The sequence below is a fragment of the Hemiscyllium ocellatum genome, chromosome 16 (genome assembly GCF_020745735.1).
Source record: "Hemiscyllium ocellatum isolate sHemOce1 chromosome 16, sHemOce1.pat.X.cur, whole genome shotgun sequence".
Lineage (NCBI taxonomy): Eukaryota > Metazoa > Chordata > Chondrichthyes > Orectolobiformes > Hemiscylliidae > Hemiscyllium > Hemiscyllium ocellatum.
In genome coordinates, this window is record NC_083416.1 from 75,694,141 (window position 1) to 75,715,272 (window position 21,132).

At 40.1% G+C, this 21,132-nt stretch overlaps 1 protein-coding gene across 1 annotated transcript in view; it reads left to right on the top strand.

Annotated features, from left to right (window-relative positions):
• maml1 (mastermind-like transcriptional coactivator 1) overlaps positions 1–21,132 on the top strand; it is a 70,581-nt gene that overhangs the window by 1,402 nt on the left and 48,047 nt on the right. The window lies entirely within an intron of this gene.

The following is a 21,132-nucleotide window of genomic DNA, read 5'->3' on the forward strand; positions in this document are numbered from 1 at the left end:
TCCCACCAGATGTTTTCCCTTTAAAGTACTTACTCACAGAAACAGGTGTAAGCCAATCACTCCCTCAAGGAGAAAGTGAGGACTGCAGATGCTGGAGATCAGAGCGGAAAATGTGTTGCTGGAAAAGCGCAGCAGGTCAGGCAGCATCCAAGGAGCAGGAGAATCGACGTTTCGGGCATGAGCCCTTCTTCAGGCTCATGCCGAAACGTCGATTCTCCTGCTCCTCGGATGCTGCCTGACCTGCTGCGCTTTTCCAGCAACACATTTTCAGCTCCAATTACTCCCTCAAGCCTGTTCCGCCATTCAGTGAAATCATGGCTGATCTGTGGCTTTGCTTAACAAAAACCTATACATTCAGATTTAACTTTATCAAAAGATCTAGATCCAGTGCCATTTGTGAGAGAGTGTTCCAAACCTCTACCTCTACCACCTTTGTGTGTAGAAGTGCATGATTAGATTAGATTACTTAGTGTGGAAACAGGCCCTTCGTCCCAACAAGTCCACACCGACCCGCCGAAGCGCAACCCACCCATACCCCTACATTTACCCCTTACCTAACACTACGGGCAATTTAGCATGGCCAATTCACCTGACCCGCACATCTTTGGACTGTGGGAGGAAACAGGAGCACCCGGAGGAAACCCACACAGACACAGGGAGAACGTGCAAACTCCACACAGTCAGTCGCCTGAGTCGGGAATTGAACCCGGGTCTCAGGCGCTGTGAGACAGCAGTGCTAACCACTGTGCCGCCCACCCACCATGCCGCCCACATCCTAACATCTATCTTGAACAATTTGGCCCTAGTTCTCAGGCTATGTCTCCTAGTTCTAGAATCAAAAACAGGTGGAAATAGTTTATCTATTGTTGATGTCATAAAGACTTAACCGTGTAAACTCTGGAGAAAACAGGTTTACTTTCCCAAATGTGAATATCTAGTAACTGATATTTTTGCCCTTAAACAACTTCTCCCCATTACAAGGCTCCCTAAAGTGGCATCAGATCTCCATGTGGGATCAAGAGCTGACATTTTATGCTCACGAGAACTTATGCTGCAATAGCTAACGGTCCTGATACATCTATCCAGTTCACTCCTGAGAGTTACCATTGATTTGGTATCATCCTGAGCATCATTTCAACAATGCATTCGCATCACAACTTGCTGCATGACAAAAATATCTTTGTTTTTCTTCTCCCATGTGACATGATTCTATTAGTATAATTCTTTGTCAGTCATATTAGATCATTGTCCTTTGCTTGCCGCCACTGGAACCAGTTTCTCCTCATTTATGGTTTGACCATTTTCGACTGGTGGGATGAAGCCAGTATGGAACCTAAATGACATCAAGAATTTATGAAACTCTATAGCTACTCCCTGTGTTGTCAATAATTTGTAACTTTGTATCACTGCTCTATTAAGTATTTCCTTCACCGCCTGTACAACTGTAACATGATAGGGTATGAAGATTTTTTGGCGCAGTTGGTAGGGCGGTGTTTCCAAACACTTCCCATCATGATCCAATTTTAAGACTCAAAAATTGAATTATATTGTCTTAACCCCTCAGTGAGAGTGGGGAAGGGGAGATTTGAGAGAGCAGAAACCTGTTAGAGGGAGAGCACAATTGTTGTGACTTGGTCAGGAGTTCAGAATGGCCATTGTAGCCTAAAAGCTCATGACCATAAATGTTCAATTGCTGACCCCACATGGGGGCTTGACTCCACTTTAATGACTCCTGTAATGGGAAGAAGTTGATTATGGGCAAAAATGTCAGTTACCAGATGTTGCACATGTAAGGTAATGAATAAAAGATCTAGTGAGGTGGAGGAGATTAATTAGTTGGAGAATTGTCCTGGAAGTGTAATGGAAGCAGTTTCAGCAGTAAAGGGAAATTGGGGTGAAAGGAAGAAACATTGTAGGGCTACAGGTAACTAACAAGGCATTAGGAATAATTTCTTTCGAAGAGCTGGCTCAAGAACGATGGCCTGAATGACTTGTGCTCTGATTCTATACCATTATCTTGCTGCTGTCAAGTTATATGAACTTTGCATGTGATAAACCCTCAAGAAAACTTTATCCTATTTTTATTTCAAATGCAGCCACAGTGTTCTTTTGTGAAGAAATTGTATTTTTGTAGCACCTTGCACTCATGGCATTCCAAAACACTTTGCCACCAAAGGAACTAACCAATGTAGCACTTCTTGTCTACTTGATGGAGTAGCTGGGGTTTTAGTTTGACCTTTAATCTGAAAGTTGACACCCTTCTCAGTCCTGTCAGAAAGCTTTCATTATGGACTTGAGTCTCTGAGATGGGACTTGAACTCCCCATCACCTTATTTCGAGGCAACAAAGGATTTTAGAAATGGATTTGACAGTAATACTCTTAGGAAATTATTTGTTTATAATTGAAAGAGTAGGCGTGATTGGCTGAATGGTGGCCGTCTGTGCTGAACGATTCTCTGATTAACAGATTATCCCTTTTAAAACAGATTTAGTATTACATCATAACCATGCTGTAACAACCTTCTGCAAAAAGAAAGCCCTGCAAACTTCATTCCTTATACATCGACAGATTTATGAAGCAGGACTTTTATCACTGCCTTCCCCACATTTATTAAATTTTTTCTTTGTCTTTTTTGCTGTAATGGCAGTAGTCCAAGTATCAGAAGTCCCTGAAAACTATAATTCCCATCAGTGACATCATCCTGGTGCATCTACACTGTCCGTCCTCTAATGTTTCAAATTCCATTTCATGTGAAGCATGAAAACTTCCATCTGCACTCTGTGACCTCACCTTTAATTTTTGAATAAAATGCTACAAATAGTAGTGAGATAAATTACCACTTTAATCTGTTGTTCTTGGTGGTGGTTGAGGGAAAATTATTGGACAGGACTTTGGGAGCACTCTGTGTATTTTTATAGTTCCATGTTTCTGCTGAGAATGTTCTGACAATTAGCACCTCTTGTGCTGCGGTGCCGCCCTCTCTTTTTTTTTTGATTGTTAGAAATTAGAAGAAGAGTAGAGTATTTGGTCTTTTAACAATCACTGATCTAGTTGTGACTTTAACTTCATTTTCCTGCCTGTAATTTTGTACTCTTTTGTTGATCAAAAATCCATATAATTCATTCAGTATGTCCAGTGATCCATTCTCAGTTTTGCTCTCTCTGTGGAAGAGATTTCCAAAGATCAAGAATCTCAGAAGAAATTCAATGGTGACCCATAATTCTCAATTCACTATCGCTGCTCCCTCAGCACTGATCCCAAAGTGACACTGTGCTGCCTTGAATATGGCAGCTAGATTTTGTGTTCAATTCTTTGGAATGGGTCCCAAAGCCATGACTTTGTGATAGCAAGGTGAACCTGTTAATGACTAAATAATAGTTGGCATGGTGTTAATTGTTATTTAATTAATGCGAAAATTAAGAGGTCAGAATTTTCTTTATTTGAAATATTAAAGTTTGTTTTAATTTGTTTGAGTACTTTTATTTCTTCCAGAATGAGGTGACAGTGTTTTGTGGATGAGGCTGGTGCCTGAACAGGGTGGTTTTGGTAACTTGATGTGTTCAAAGCATCATGTCTGACTTTGAAGTTTACTTAATAACTTCATCTTTGGAATTCTAGAGTTTCCCAGCTATGCTATCGTCCTAGAAATGATTGGGGGAAATGCCTCACTTACCCACCAGAAATAAGTGGTTAAAGTATTACTTAAAACCAAATTTTGATAAGTGAATTTGGAGCATTGTGATCATTGACCTAGTGTAATATGCATGTACGTCTTGTTGAACAGACAATCTTTGTGTCAGTGGTACTGTTCAGAATTGTGATTGATGTTTTGCTCGTTCTAGCCAACCTTGAATCAAAGCTGAATGCATCTACATCAAAATGCAGATTTCAAAAGTGTTGTACTGGTGAGATGCAGACGTTACATAGAAATGCATATGTTTAAGTTAAAATTTTCCAGGTTGACTTACTCATTTGTGAGCAATACCTTTTACAGATTATAAATCTCTGGTACTGGGGCAGGATTGGTAAGGTGGTTTGTTAAAACAATAAGATCTTCACTTTCATCAATAAAGGCACAGAGTACCAAAACAAGGGAGTTAAGCTTTTTTTTAAACAAGTCGTTTGTTAGGCAGTAACTGGAATGATGTCTCATTCTCTGCACTATATTTTAAGGAGGATACCCGATCTTGGAGAGGTTGCAGAAGCAATGTACTGAAATGATGTTTCAGGTCAACAACTTCAGTTATGTGGATAAAATGGGAATGCTGGGACAGTTCCCCTTAGAACAGTACAAGTTTTAAGGAAATATTTTTGGGTGCTGTCCACAGTTTGAGGCTGCAGACAGGGAATAACTGTTTCAGTTGGCTTACCAGATTTAGAATAACTGGGGAGGGAAAAAAAATCAGTGGTGAGGACAATTATTTTAACCAAAAGGTTATCTGCAGTGTGTTGTCCGAAGAAAATGATGGCTGGACACAGGTTACAACGTGATTCTCATAAGTGAGTTGGATAAATATTTGAAAAGGAAACCTTGAAGGAGCTAATGAAGAAAGAGGGACTGATTGGATAGCAGTTTGAAAGATCTGGCACAAGAACAGTGGACCAAGTTCATTTTTTTCACTGGGTTTTGAGGATGTAAAGAAGCCTTGATGATTTATCCAAGTTGAATGTGCAAGCAGACTCATAGCAGGTGTAGTGTAACATTCGTTGGAAAAAGAAACAGATGGCTGAGTATTTTTTAAATTATAGGTTATGAAATGTTAATGTACAAAGGTACTTGGGTGTCCTTATGCACTGGTCACTGAAAGCCAGCATGTAGATGTAGCAAGTAATTTTGAATCCAAAAGATATGTTGGCCTTCACTACAAAAGTCTTCTGCCACTGTACTAGGCATTCGTGAGACCGTAGCTGAAGTTTTGTCTGCAGTTCTGGTCTCTCAATCTAAGAAAAGGTATACTTTACCATGAACAGAGTGGAGTAAAAGTTCACTAGACTGATTCTTGGACTGGTAGCTTTGTCATTCGAGGAAAGATTGGGTTTTGGGGACCTATTCAGAAGAATGATAGGGAATCTCATTTAAACACATAAAATTCTGAGAGGGCTGGGCAAATTGGATGCAAAGATGTTGCTTTGCTTGGTCAATTTGATTCAGAATGATGCGTCACAGTCTCAGGATACGTGGTTGGCCATTTCAGCTTAAGATTGGGAATGTTTTCACTGAGGGTGGTGAATCTGTGAAATTCTTTGCCATAGAAGGTGACTAAGATACTGAACACACTTATGGTAGACTGTGTTCGATAGACCAAATGACCTCCTATTTTCTACGTTTCTAAGTGATTCTCTGATTCATGCAAAAGTCTTTGCTTTTTGGAAAAAGTTTTGCAAAAAGAAAAATGGATTGAATGTATTGTGGTACCTAGATTGCTGTAGATAATCTCAAGGAAATTAAAATCAAAATATTGCAGATGCTGGAGATCTGAAGCAAACAGGAAAATCTGAGAAACTCACCAATTTAACAGCATCTTTGGAGAGAAAGCAATTGATGTTTTGAGTCTGATATGCCTCTTCAGAACTCATGCCTGGCTCCTGGATTTTTGCTCTGTCACAAACAATTTGCATTGATTTAATTTTGTGATTTCAAAAAGTAGGCGCAACATCCTTGTAAATACGATCTATGTAGTAATTTCCTGATGACAATAAGTAACACAACATTTCACCCTGTACACTTATCCCTGTAGAAATTGATAATTTTTCAAAAAATAATTTGAACTTCTAATATCTAGAGGATAACACAAAGATTTCAATTTTTAACATTACTGTAATAAATGTAAAAGTAACACTGTCTAAAATCATTGCAGTAGCTGACTCATATTCTAAACTGCAGAAAATATCCCCAATTTTACTTAATATCCCACATTGTGGTTTACACTGTGTCTTAAGTGAACACATTAATCTCCAAAACTAGTCCAAAATGATTCTTATCTCCTGTGGGTTTGCTTCCTTTTCCAGATGGGCAACTCCTAATCACAAAAATAGAACAAAGATCTGCGGAAGCTGAAAGTTTGAAACAAAAACTTGGGTCACTAGACTTAAAGCATTAACTCTGTTTTCTCTCCATTGACACTACCAGAACAGCTGGGTTTCTCTAGCAATTTCTGTTTTTGTTCATAATCACAGAACTGACTTTCGGGGTGATGGGTGAATTAGAGATTCTTCCTTTCGCCAGTCCAGGCAATTTTTAAAAAATCTTTTGTCATCTGCTATTTCAATCTGAATCTGAATTCACAGCCGTGTGGTGACTGATAGGGTTCGTGGTTAATTTGTTTTAAGATGCTGGACTAGCTCCCTTGGTCTCTGATTTCTGGAGACTGTCCAACTTTATGAAACCTTAAGTTCCTAACACCAGTCTGAGACTTGGAGGCTAATAATTTGTCCACCAGCCATGTAGATTCTCTGGTCATTGTTGATGTACGTGAATAACATCTTGGACCTTCTCAACGAGGGAATCCTCTAACCACCCCCCACTTTAATAACAAAGCCACCCAGATTTTTGTTGGACACAATGCAAGCTTCATATTTATAACAGCTTACTCATCAATGGATTTCAAGGAAACTGGATGGTAGAAGCATTGTTAAACGATGGCAAGACAATTATTTATGCTAATAATAATAGTTTACAAGTCATTCAGAACATGCCTGATTTGTTGCTAGTCCTCTTTATAAAATCATTGAGAAAAGGTAAAGATCTGTTGCCACCAGTCTAGTTGAATATCAGTACACATGCCTATGTTATATTCCTGTTTTTCCACTAGTGGATGATGATTTGGGGTTTTGAGGCAATGTTGGTCATTAGAAACTGACTGCATTGAGTGTGACAATTACCTGATGCAGGCAAACCTGAAATCAAGCTCGTTCTATTCGAATAAATTGGAAGTTCAGTCAAAGGATGTGGCTCATAGAATATTTTATTAATGGAGGTGTTTTGAGCAGATGAATTGAGAACGTTGTAACTTTTGTCTTTTTATATATTGTTGTTCTATTGTTTCTTGTATATGGTGTGAATGATTAATGGTTAACATGATCAAATTGAGGTGTATGAATTACCAGCATCTTAAGTAGTATATTGGCAGAGTTTAACTTTTCTGTTATGCTAAGATGACTGACAGCATTGTGTTTGTGACCTATTTTAGATTCTTTTACGTGATTATGAAGAATTAAGTTGTATTTATAGAATGTTTTATGAGTGGATTTGGTGTGAAATCTTAAAATGTGATGAGGTATTTTCAAAATATTGTTACTGCTTATTAATGGTGATTGTCAAAATATATGGATGTGGGTTCATATTGAGATATGTTTATCGAGGGTTTTGTAAATGCAGTTCATAGTTTTGTTTTAAGTATGCGACCAGCAAGTCAAGTGCTACAAATACCTTATGGTTTAAACTACAGGGAACGTGTTAACAATTATTTATCATTACTTTTGATTGTGGAATGACTAACTAATCATTCCAATCTTTGTTTTGAACTGATATTTCTCATATAAGTGAAGATGGTGATTGTTTTATTGGAGGAAGCTCTCTACTTGTTTGTTTGGTGTCATGATAGATTATGATGCAGAAGGAAGCAATTTGGCCAAATTGAGTTCATGTTGGCTCTCTGAAGAACAGTCTAGTCATTGTCATTTCCCTGTGTTCTTGCTTACATCTCCCTTGCCTCTCTTGCTCATACCTTAAATCTAAGCCCCCTAGACCTTGTGCTATCAGCTAATGGGATTTTTATTTCTGTTTTTATCTAAACCAGTCTCTGTCAAACTGTCCTTCAACCTTGTCCAATGAAAATCAACCCCTTCCTCAACCTAACTTTGTAGTTAAGCTTCCATTCTTCTAAATTCATCCTTTCAAATACCCTCACATTTTTCCTCAAGTGTGATCATCAGTATTTTGGTTGTGATCTAAACAGAGCTTTGTAAAGAAGTTAATTTTTATGAACTCTTATTTGTATGAAGCCCTATCCTATGTCTTTTGCCTATTCTTGCAAAGTGTTCTGCTGCCTTTCAAAATCTGAATATGTGCCCTCTGTCCCTGCACTATTTAGAATTGTTCCATGAAGCCTCTTGTCAAACTGCAACACCTCATACTTCTCTATATTAAATTTCATCTGCCTGTTGTGCAAAATAACCTATGTTCTGATGCAGTCCATTAATATGATTTGCATTGTTGCTTTCACCTGACACAAGCCTTCGGAGCGTAGCCCCTTTGATTTCAAATGAATCTGTTGGGCTATAACCTGTAATACAGTAATTGGCAAATTTTGAAATTTTACTGTATTCCAATATCCATTTAATTTATATATCCATGACAAAATCTGATGAATTGAAATGTTTTAATGCCTGTTCCTCCCTGACAATGTAATGAATTGATTCCTTGAACAAATAAGCTAAATAATTTTAAATTGGAAATAGTGCAAATGATATGGAATCAAGAACATAAGTCTTCTGATCCATTCCAACAACTGGTCTGTTTTTCAATGTATGATCTGTACTGGAACACACTTTACCTGTCTTTTAAACTATATCCCTTCATTTTCTTGCCTAATAAATCCATCAGTCTTGGCTTTGGAAATTAGCATTGATCTTTGGCTTCTGAAGAGGAGATTTGTAGAACTTCTGTTATTTCATTCGTGAATCCCGAAGCTTTTTACCCCTTGGATATTTCTAGCAGTTTCAAGATCTTGGTTTTCGATTCAAACTTTAATTTGTTTTAAGTTTTTTTTAAAAAGTGTGCCATCTTTCACTATTTGCACTAGAATTCAGTTTATCAAACAACTGAATAGCTCAAAGTTCTCCTTCAAATGTGAAAGCTGCTGGGGCAATCATTATTGTACTTATTCATAATTAAATGTAGACCAATTCTAGACATTTTAAGCAGCAGTGAATGTACTCTTTGAGAAGTAGCTTTTGAAGATCAAAGTCTGTTTATTTACTGTAAAAATGCAGTTCTTTAAACGCCAATTAGATAATTTATTAATGTGTCCAACAAAACAGTAGGGTAGCATGACATGTGCCAAGTTTGGGTGATCTACACCATTTGTTATGCAAGCGATTTTACACTAAGTAAGATCAGTTTGATCATATGTGGATGCTTGTGTGATAGCCAGCTGAGAATATTGAAGGCTCTTTCACTTAAATATATATCCCTCAAAGAAACAGCTATAATGACAGAAAGTGTTCAAATATGTGATTATGATTTAAAAGCACCAGTTTGTTTGAATGTCCTTCTCCTGCCTGTTATGGTAATTCAATTTTAATTTTTTAGTATATTGTCTTCCATGTAGTTCAACTGGATTGTTTCAGTTTTGAAGGTTATCCTCAGTGTCAAATTTTCATGTGTTTTTCTACAACCAATATGTTGCCAGTAGTGGTGTATATGATCATAAATAGTGATAGTTGTAGAGTAGAAAAGACAGTTGTGACTGATGTGGACATTGAAAATCTATCTATTCTAATCCCATTTTCCAGCTCTTTCCATAGTCTTGTATGTTGTGGCATTTCACATGTTTGCCTAAATAGCTCTTAAATGTTTTGAGGGTTAGACATGATCTGCCTCTTATAAGGCCATGTGGATAATTCTTGATTAATCATTGCCTTTCTATATGTAAATTAATTCTGTTCCTCCAAGTTTTCCAATAATGTTGGACTGACTACCTTGTCGTTTCTTAATTTATCCATACCACCCTTCTTGAGTAAGGGTACTGCCTCAGCTGTCACCTGGCTTCCCTCTTGTGGCTAGAGAGGATTTGAACATTATCTGTGCCACTGAAATTTCCTCCCATGCACCCCATGGCAGTCTGGGATACATCTCAACTGAGTCAGGTTATTTCTCCACTTTCATACCTAAAACAGCAAATACCTTTCATTGCTCATTTGTTCACACCCCCTCCCCGCCTTATATACCTACATCATCCCTCTCTGCAGTGAATTCAAATGCAAAGTACTTGTCATGCTGCAAAAGGACATCAGAAACTTACTGTAGACTTAGCTAATGTCAAGAGCTTCCAACTAGACTATATTTACACGACAAAATTGAATAGCAAAAGTTGATGTAGCAATGTACAGTGATAAATGTTGACAGAAAATGTGGCCAATAAAATCTTATCAACAGGAAATGAGGTTTGTGAACAGAAAGTCTGTGCCCGACACAACCTTGAACATGGATTACTTTGAGATATAAATAGTTAATTTGCTGTACTGACCTGCAAGAAATTGAATGCCCCAAGGGTAAGGTAGTGTGACTTTGTCTGAGAGGTGGAATGCTGTGGGAGATTTACAAGGCCATTCCCTTGCAATTCAGGGATGATTTACATTTTCATCCAGAAATCAATAAGAACACTACCGTTGGAATTTGACTACTCCCCTATAGTGCCAAAAGACAGATTTGCAACAGATTTGACCACTATGGGACAATTTGCATTACATTGTTTCTGGAGATGAGGTGGTCACTGCCTTGTATCTTGAGTGGCCTGTGAATATATGGGGATGGCTGAGGATTGTCTTGTGGGCAGTACAATCTGATGTTGAGAGTTTTGGATAAAGGAAAGACTGCTTCCTTTGTTCAGTGAGAGCTTTTGCCACGACTGCATAAGCTCTGCGAGATATATGTTAAAGGTTTCTCTAGAAAGCTTGTACTATAATGTGCTTAATAAATTTTGTTGCTTGTTCACATCAGTTGGTGTGTTGCATCAATTGAGTAAGAACCTCAAGACAAAAAAGAACCTAACAACTTCATTAAGTATTTTGCTGTGGTGAGGAGCAAATGATGTCTGGGGCGGTAGCTAAGTGAAGATAGCTATCAATTCTCCTGAATATTTACCTTTGTGGAATTTGCATTTTTTCTTTTCCCTAGAGAAAGATAGTTTTAAATGTTCCGTAGCTGGAGCGATGTTGATGGAGTCTGATTGCATGTTCAGTGATGGCATCTTAGCTCTATCTCTTTGCTCCTTTCACGAGAGAAAAAGTACTTGGAAAGCTAATGCTGCTAAAGACCATTAAGTCTAGAATTTTGAAGGAAGCACAGAGATAATGGATGCACTGGTAGTAATCTTCCAAGAATCCTTGAATTTAGGAAGAGTCCCAGATATTTGGAAAACTGAAAATATAACACCTTTTATTGAAAAAGGGAGCACAATAAAGCAGGCGAGTAACTGTGGGTCAACTAGTTTAACGTTTGTCACTAGGAATGTGTTAGTCTATTAATAACAGAGTATTTAGAAATGCATAATAAAACCAAGCAAAGTTAGTATGGTTCTATAAAATCCCTACAGTGCTGAAAGAGGCCATTTGGCCCATTGAGTGCACTGACCCTTTGAAGAGAGCCCCATCCTCTCCCCACTTTGCATAGTTCCTCAATGCTGCAGTGAACAGACTCAAACAAACAGCTCTGCCAGCCATCCAACCCAAATCTTGGGTCCACTACATATATGACACCTTTATCATCACGAAACAAAACAAATTAGAGGAAACCTTCAAGACCATAAAATTCACTAAAGAGGAGGAAAACAACAACAAACTGCCATTCCTAGATGTTGCAGTAGAGTGAACAGCCAGTGGGGAATTTCAAATCAGCATCTACAGGAAAACAACATATACTGACTAAATACTGAACTATAGAAGCAATCATTCCGACATCCACAAATGAAGCTGCATTAGAACGTTACTTCACCGAGCACCACACACAGCAGAGGAAAATCACATATACAGAGTATTCAAAACGAATGGGTACCCAATGCACAGTGCACAGATTTCTCAGCAACAAACCCCAACAAGCTGACAACACATACAGAAACCCTAGCCACTCTACCCTTCATCACAGACATCTCGGAAATGATTGCCAGACTACTCATACCTCTTGGCATCGTTAGCCACAAAAAGACATGACCCATTCTCACTAGTATGGAAGGACACCACTTCAACTGGGACAACACATCCATCCTGGACAAGCCAAACAGAGACACGCACAAGAATTCCTAGAAATACTGCATTCCAACCAGAACTCCATCAACAAACACATTGATTTGGATGTGATTTACCACCCCCTGTGAAAAGATAAAGGAAATGACACCACAAGAAATGACATCACCATCCCAAGGACCCCTAAACACACAAATTGAAAGTGGGCCATGCCATGAGCGTTTCTTCTGGAGGCTCACTGATGTTACCTAGTGTGGTCACAAAATGTCTGAAAATGAATCTTCCAGCTGAATGAGCAAACCTACATCCAGGACTGGAAGGTGGCTAATATTGTGCCTTTACTAAAAAGAGAAGCCTGGGAACTATAGACCTCTGAGTCTGACAGAGAGGTAGATATTGTCTACTTGGATTTTAGTAAAATCTTTGACAAGATTCCACTTGGTAGACTGATTAATAAAGTTAGATCGTATGGGATTCAAGGAGAGCTTGTTAATTGATTACAAAATTGACTTGACATTTGGAGACAGGTGGTGGTGGAATACTGTATACAGTTCTGGTTGTCACCAAAAGGATGTGGATGCCTTGGAGAGGGTGCAGACAAGGTTCAGCAGGATGTTGCCTGGTACAGAAGGTGCTAGCTTTGAAGAGAGGTTGAGTAGATTAGGATTATTTTTGTTAGAAAGAGTGAGGTTGAGGGGGGACCTGATTGAGGTCTACAAAATCATGAGAGGTATAAACAGAGTGATTAGTAAGAAGCTTTTCCCATACTAGGAGACTCAATTGCTAGAGGTCACGAGTTCAGGGTGAGAGGGAAAAGTTGAAGGGTGACAAGTATGGTAAGTTCTTTATGCAGAGGGTGGTGGGTGCCTGGAATGTGTTGGCAGCGGAGTTGGTAGAGGCAGGCATGATTGCGTCATTTAAGATGTATCTAGACAGATACATGAATGGGCAGGAAGCAGAGGGATACAGATCCTTAGAAAATAGATAACAGGTTTAGATAGAGAATCTGGATCAACGCAGGCTTGGAGGGCCAAAGTACTTGTTCCTGTGCAGTTATTTTCTTTGCCAGTCAACCTCCAGTCTGAAAAAAAAGCAATGTCCCTTAGGAATCAGTGCTGAGTCCACTGTTGTTTGTCATTTATATAAGCAAGATTTGGTTGGGATTTTAGGAGACATAGTTAGTAAGTTTGGCATGACACCAAAATAGTTGATGGAAGAATGTTATGTAAAATTAGAAAGATGTTGATGAATTGGGCTAATGGGTTGAGGATTGGCAGATGTAGTTTAATTTGTGTTTTGGTAAAACAAACAAGGGCAGGACTTGTACAATTAATGGTAGGGCCCTGTGTAGTGTTGTTGAACAGAGACCTAGGGGTTAAGATTCATAGTTCTTTGAAAGTTGCATCACATATAGACAAGGTGGTTAAGGCGTTTAGCATGCTTGCCTTTGTTGCTCAGACCTTTGAGTTGGGACGTAATGTTGAGGTTGTACAGGACATTGGTGAGGCCCCTTTTGGAGTATTGTGCATAGTTCTTGTCATCCTGCTATGTGGAGGATATTATTTAATAGGAGTGGGCTCAGGGCATTGCCAGGACTGGAGATTTTTGAGTTATAGGGATAAGTGAAGACTTTTTTCACTGGAGTGTAGAAGGTTGAGGGGACACCTGAGAGGTTTATAAAATCATGAGGGGCAGAGATAAGATGAATAATAAAGGTATTTTCTCGAGTGTAAGAAAGAGACATTATGCCACCAAATGAGAAGAGGGTGCTGTTTGGTTGGGCCATGTTTGGCATGGAACTGCTGCAAGAATAGTTAACCATCAATTTTAATTCTCAGGCCAGAAAGATAAATTCTGATTAGTTGGGGCACTGTCACAGATGCAGAAGAGTCTGTGGCCCCTTTATTTAATAAGATACAATGTATGTTCAAGTTCCTTTTGGTGACATAAAACAGGGTGCTGAGAATTTGTATATAGCTTCTAGAATGTACAAATGACTTTGATAGGATTCCTCCTCCAGGCTCACTACATCCACATATGTACGGGCTACTCAAGACACACAAGCAATGCGCCCATTTGTCCTCTTCAGTGATTGACCCTGCAAATTGACGAATCAAGTTATTGCAGCTAGTTCTATATAAGCTTTCCACAAACAGTAAAGAACTTCTTAATTTTCTCCAAGACAGTACAACAGCTGTATTACCATATGCTCTTCCAATATTGCTTGCTTATTTACCAGCATACCATTCAAAGAAGCCAGTGCAGAATTCATTGTCATTGTGTCATGGATTTAGATGTAACATGTATATTCATCAGACTCATGATCTTAGCGACTCATGCAATTAAGTTCCATTTCAATGACACTGCTCAAATAGCATGGGACCCTTTAGGTCCAGCTCTTATTATATCAATTTGGTTACCATGAGAAGTGCATTTTTGATGCAGGGACTACTAACCACCTACCCCTTGCATACTTCTAATTTTTGATATTGATTTGATGTAATTTTTTTTATTTATTCATGGGATGTCACTTGCTAGGCCAGCATTTATTGCTCATCCATAATTGTTCAGAGGGCCTTAACAGTCTACCACATGCTGAGAGTCTGGAATCCCTTAGGCCAGAATAGGTGAGAGCAGTAATTTCCTTCCCTAAAAGACGGGTGGGTTTATCCTGACAATTGACAACAAGCTCTTCAGCCACCTATCCCACCTCCATCGCCCCTCCCCCTAGTCCCTCCTCCCTACCTTTTATCTCAGCCGGCTTGGCTCTCTCTCTCTTATTCCTGATGAAGGGCTTATGCTCGAAACGTCGAATTCTCTATTCCTGAGATGCTGCCTAACCTGCTGTGCTTTGACCAGCAACACATTTGCAGCTGTGATCTCCAGCATCTGCAGACCTCATTTTTTACTCGAAGATTTTAACCTACTGCGAATCCTCTTACAAGGATGCCTTCCTTGAAGAAGCTCTCTTCCTCCCTCTACAAGGATTTCAGTGAGTCCCTCTCTCACTGCACCCCCCAGGTCATCTCCTCTGCACAGAAGCTCTTCAGCCACCTATCCCACCTCCATCGCCCCTCCCCCTAGTCCCTCCTCCCTACCTTTTATCTCAGCCGGCTTGGCTCTCTCTCTCTTATTCCTGATGAAGGGCTTATGCTCGAAACGTCGAATTCTCTATTCCTGAGATGCTGCCTAACCTGCTGTGCTTTGACCAGCAACACATTTGCAGCTGTGATCTCCAGCATCTGCAGACCTCATTTTTTACTCGAAGATTTTAACCTACTGCGAATCCTCTTACAAGGATGCCTTCCTTGAAGAAGCTCTCTTCCTCCCTCTACAAGGATTTCAGTGAGTCCCTCTCTCACTGCACCCCCCAGGTCATCTCCTCTGCACAGAAGCTCTTCAGCCACCTATCCCACCTCCATCGCCCCTCCCCCTAGTCCCTCCTCCCTACCTTTTATCTCAGCCGGCTTGGCTCTCTCTCTCTTATTCCTGATGAAGGGCTTATGCTCGAAACGTCGAATTCTCTATTCCTGAGATGCTGCCTAACCTGCTGTGCTTTGACCAGCAACACATTTGCAGCTGTGATCTCCAGCATCTGCAGACCTCATTTTTTACTCGAAGATTTTAACCTACTGCGAATCCTCTTACAAGGATGCCTTCCTTGAAGAAGCTCTCTTCCTCCCTCTACAAGGATTTCAGTGAGTCCCTCTCTCACTGCACCCCCCAGGTCATCTCCTCTGCACAGAAGCTCTTCAGCCACCTATCCCACCTCCATCGCCCCTCCCCCTAGTCCCTCCTCCCTACCTTTTATCTCAGCCGGCTTGGCTCTCTCTCTCTTATTCCTGATGAAGGGCTTATGCTCGAAACGTCGAATTCTCTATTCCTGAGATGCTGCCTAACCTGCTGTGCTTTGACCAGCAACACATTTGCAGCTGTGATCTCCAGCATCTGCAGACCTCATTTTTTACAACAGTTTCATAATAATCATTAGACTCTTATTGCCAGATTTTTTTTTATTGAATTCAAATTCTACCATCTGCCATGGCAGGATTTGAATCCTGGCCCCAGAATATTACCTGGGTGTCTGGATTAACACTAGGCTATTGTATCCCTTATTTCGGTTTGCAGTCATATCAAATAGTTTACTTAGCTTAATAAACTGGATCCAAAGCTCAAATTTGCTGTTGAAATGGTACTCTTCCTAGGTGAATTAGTTGAGAAGTCAAAAAGCAGGTTCTTGACTACTATTTACCAAAATCTTACACTCGCCAGTCGCTGAACATATTGGAATTCCTGCAGTTCCATTTGCAATAAGATCAATCTTATTGGTAACTTTCTGAATAGGCCCTACGGTATCTTCTCGTGTTGATGGAGATAAAAACTGTCCAGTGTCATGACAACCTGATGAAATCATTGGTTATTTATCTCTCAAACTCACGAAAGGGACCATGTCCATTGCTTTTAAGAACAAGAGTAGACCATTTAGCCCCTCAAGTCTGTTCTGCCATTCAGTGATATTTTGAATCATTTGTGGCCGAACTCCATGCACTTGTCTTTGGCACATATTCTGTAATATCTTTACTTAACAAATATTTCTCTCTCGGATCTGAAATTAGCAAAAATCCAAAATCTTGCCAAGCATCCATCACCCTTTGTGTGCACAAAGTTAAAAAAAATCACACAACACCAGATTATAGCCCAACAGATTTAATTGGAAGCACTAGCTTTCAGAGTGCTGCTCCTTCATCAGATGGTTGCCTGCAGCTTCCACCCAAAACATATTAAAACAACCATCCCCTATGGGCAAGCCCTACGCATACACTGGATTTGTTCAGATGAGGAAGAACGTGACGGGTACCTGGAAGTACTCGGGGATGCCCTCTTAAGAACGAGGCACGTTGCTCAACTCATCGACTGCCAGTTCCGACATGCCACAGCAAGGAACCGTAATGACCGCAGGAGACAGACACAAGCTACAACTGACAGGGTACCTTTTGTTGTCCAGTACTTCCCAGGAGCCAAAAAACTACGCCATGTTCTTCATGACCTGCAACACATTATCAATGAGGATGAGCACCTCGCCAAGACCTTCCCCACACCTCCACTGCTTACCTTTAAACGACCGCCAAACCTTAAACAAATCATTGTTTGTAGCAAGCTGCCCGGCCTGCAGGACAAATCCATACAATCCTGTCATAGTAGGCTCTGAAAGACGTGTTAGAGTGTGGACATGGACATCAGCATTACACGTGGGGACACCTCCCACCATGTACGTGGCAGGCACTCATGTGACTCAGCCAACGTTGCCTATCTCATACGCTACAGGTAAGGATGCCCTGATGCATTGTACGTCGGTGAAACCGAACAAAGGCTACACTCACGAATGAATGGGCACCGCTCAACAATTAACAGACAGGAGTACAGGAGTGTTCCCTCCTAGTTGGGGCACATCTCAGCGGTCGAGGACATTTTACCTCGGACCTTCAGGTGACCATCCTCCAAGGCGGAGTTTGGGACAGGCAGCAGTGAAAAGTGGCCGAGCAGAGGCTGAGAGCAAACTTCTATACCCATAGGGAGGGCCTCAACCGGGACCTTAGGTTCATGTCACACTACAGGTGACCACATTGCACTACACGCACACGCGTGCACACACATATATACACTGAATCTCACAGACACTCACACATGCCCCCCACCCCAGACACGCACACAGACACTCACACTCCCACACTCTCTCATATATCCTCTCACAGACTTAGACCACTTTACAGTCGTGCACACATATACACTGTCTCTCCCAGACACACTCAACCCCCCATCAGTCTCAGTCTCTCTCTCTCTCTCTCTCTCTCTCTCTCTCTCTCTCTCTCTCTCTCTCTCTCTCTCTCTCTCTCTCACACATGTACCCTCTCATAGACATAAACACTTCACCCTCACGCACATATACACTCTGTCTCACAGACGCTCACACACCCCCCACCCTAGACACGCACACTCTTACAGAGACACTTTCTCTCACACACCTGCATCTTTTCGCAGACTTAAACACTTTACACTCCTGCACATACCTATGTACACTCTCTCTCACAGACACACTCAATCCCCAACCCCAGACATGCACACTCCTACAGACACACACATACATGCATCTTCTCACAGACTTAGATACTTTACACTCTCATTCTCTCTCACTCACACACACATACATACATACATATATATACTCTCTCACGCTCACACCCCCCACCCCAGACACACGCACACAAAAACCCACATGCGCACGTACACATATATGTTTGTGGTACTAGCAGAGTTACATTGTACTTTACTCAAACTGCAAGAATCCATGTAGGACTCTGTTAACTCACTTTCAGATTAGAATCAGTCTAAACATTATGGCAAAGACAGGGAACACAGGGGACTAACACCTTCAACATCTTATCTGGCTGACACCAATTGTTACAGTTAACCTGAGAATGTAACTTTTTTTGTAAAAAAGTTTTGTGATTTACATATGAAAGAAGTGAAACTATCATGGTCATTTCAATAGATGAGACTCAACAAACAATCGAGGTATTTTTCAATGCATAATTTCAGTTATATCACACTGTAAACTTTTGCTATGAATTCTTGTCTTGCAATTGTGTCCTCCACAACCACCTGATGAAGGAGCAGCGCTCCGAAAGCTAGTGCTTCCAATTAAACTGTTTGACTATAACCTGGTGTTGTGTGATTTTTAACTTTGTACACCCCAGTCCAACACCGGCATCTCCAAATCATGACTAAGTATTTATTTATGCAGCATTGTTTTCTTTATGCTCATTGTCAGAGAGAATAACCTGCTCTTAAGGGAAGAGATAATCCATTAGTCTGAGTTCCATATAGTGACTAGCACAACATCATCAATGTAGAAGAATTCTCTAATTAGCATGTGCTGTATCTTGCTTTAGATTGATTGATTATATTGTATAGCTTGTCATGTGACCTAGTACATAGATAAATGCCTTCTAGATCCACAGGGTAGATGAAGGTCATGAACATGGTAGGACATAAAACTATTTTCTCCTTCTTACACAGTGAAGCTGTCAGAAGTGAAGTCATCAAACTGTGCATTGCAGTGCACCTTGTCAAGGAAGAGGCAGATCAGAATCATTTTGGTGGACAACCAGTTTCTGGAAAATTTTGTTTTGAGCTCTATACATACTGCTTATAAGATAGTGTCCATTGTAGATCTGCCATGGAAAATGCACTCTGCTTCTCTACATGCCATGTTTGTGGAATGTAACCTTTTAATATAATTTTAACAAAGTCCTTTCTTGGGCTGAGGGGTGATATTTCCCTGTGGTTGCTGACTCTGTTCCAGATAATTTGTTTTTGTATCTCATCCTATGGACTAGATCCTATTGTCCAAGGATGGTTGATGGATTTGTGGCTAGAGATGAGACTTTCCATGCATAAGCAAATGAGCTTGAATTCCAGTTTTTTCTGGTGTCTTTTCCGCATGTTAAGGAATAAGTGATTCTGAAGTGATGAGAGTTTTAAGTCGCTCTCGACCTTGACAGGAAATTCTGGGCAAGTATCATACTCAGACTGGAGATGTCAGTCTTAGGGGAGCACAGTGTAAAATATCTTCAACCCAGTAATACATTTACTTGGTTCTATATGATTACTTACCATCTGTCAATTTCTGGAGGATAGCTCTGGGAATGAAAAGTCCAGAGGCCCTCTTGATCCGATCATACATGATTTCTGAAGTCACGAACAGTTTGGATATTTTGGCATAGTTTGACAGTATCAATATCTCCATCTCTTTTGCACAATAATTTTTCCTTGCAGTGTTCTAGTTATTGGGTTTGTGTCGAGTAAACTTTGCTTTTTGCTTCAAATACAGATACCATCTCAACTGAGTAGATCACAAACCAGCAATGCCCTGTACATTTAGTATGAATCATCGATGGATACCCCAGAAAGATCTGAAGTGATACTGTGTTGTGGGGAATTCCATTGAAAAGAGCCTTCCAGCCATAAATACTCCAGTTGGCCATGACACCTTTGCTTTATGTCACTTGCCCTTAGTTCCTTTGAACCTTTTAGTTCTCCGGCCAGTCTTTCATATGGTACTTTGTCAAAGTCCTTACTAAAATCCATCTAGATGACAGCAAATGCATTATCCTCATCAAGTATCCTTTTTTACCTCCTGTACAAGAAATCAAGTTTGTCAGATATGATTATCCCTTAATAAATCCATGATAACTATCACTGCTAAATCTGTGCCTTTCTAAATGACAGTTTATGCTACAGTCAATTCTGCTATAACCTGCATTTCTTCGTGAATTAGCTATAATGCAATTGAAGAAATTAGACCATTATTTGTTGAACATGAAGTTTACCTACCTGTATTGGTATAACGTGATTCCAGTCGCATTGTTTCAATGGTGTGCTGTTATGCAATTTTCTTCTAATACAGGATCACACAAGAATAGATCTATCGCCTTATCAGAACAGTCTGTGTTCTCCAGAATTCTTTGTGATAATTAGCTCAGCATCAAGGTTTGCTGACTGACTTGTACTTGATGTATCCCTTTCTCTCTCAAAAAAAAGGGACAATGTTAGCAGTCCTCTGGAACCATATCTGTAGCCAAAGAGGATGGGAAAATGATGGTCAGGGCCTCTACTATTTTCTCCCTTGCTTCGCTTATCCTGGCACACTTTACATCCGGTCTTGGTGACTTATCAATTTCAAAGATCTTGACCACTTTTAATATTTTCTTTCTTATTATGTTTTTAACATTTGATAATCACTACTTATTAAATACTGCTTGCATTGTCTCCCTATTTTCGGAAGTCAGACACCAGGAATTTATTAAGAAGCATATCCGTGTTTTCTGTTCCCAAGCACCTTTTATGAACTCTAATAACCCCCCCCCTCCCCCCCACTCTCCTTGCTTGTATTTATAAAAAGTCTTTAGGTTTTCTTTGATTTTACTTGTCAATGTATTCTCATTCCCTTGCTTTGCTTTCTTGATTTCCTTTTTAAGTTCATCTGCTATACTTCTAAATCTTGTAATTGTACCACCCTCCACCATTTCCTCTGGCAGCTCATTCCATACACGCACCACCCTCTGAGGTATTGAATATTCAGTACACTGTAACCCCCAGTCTGGCTA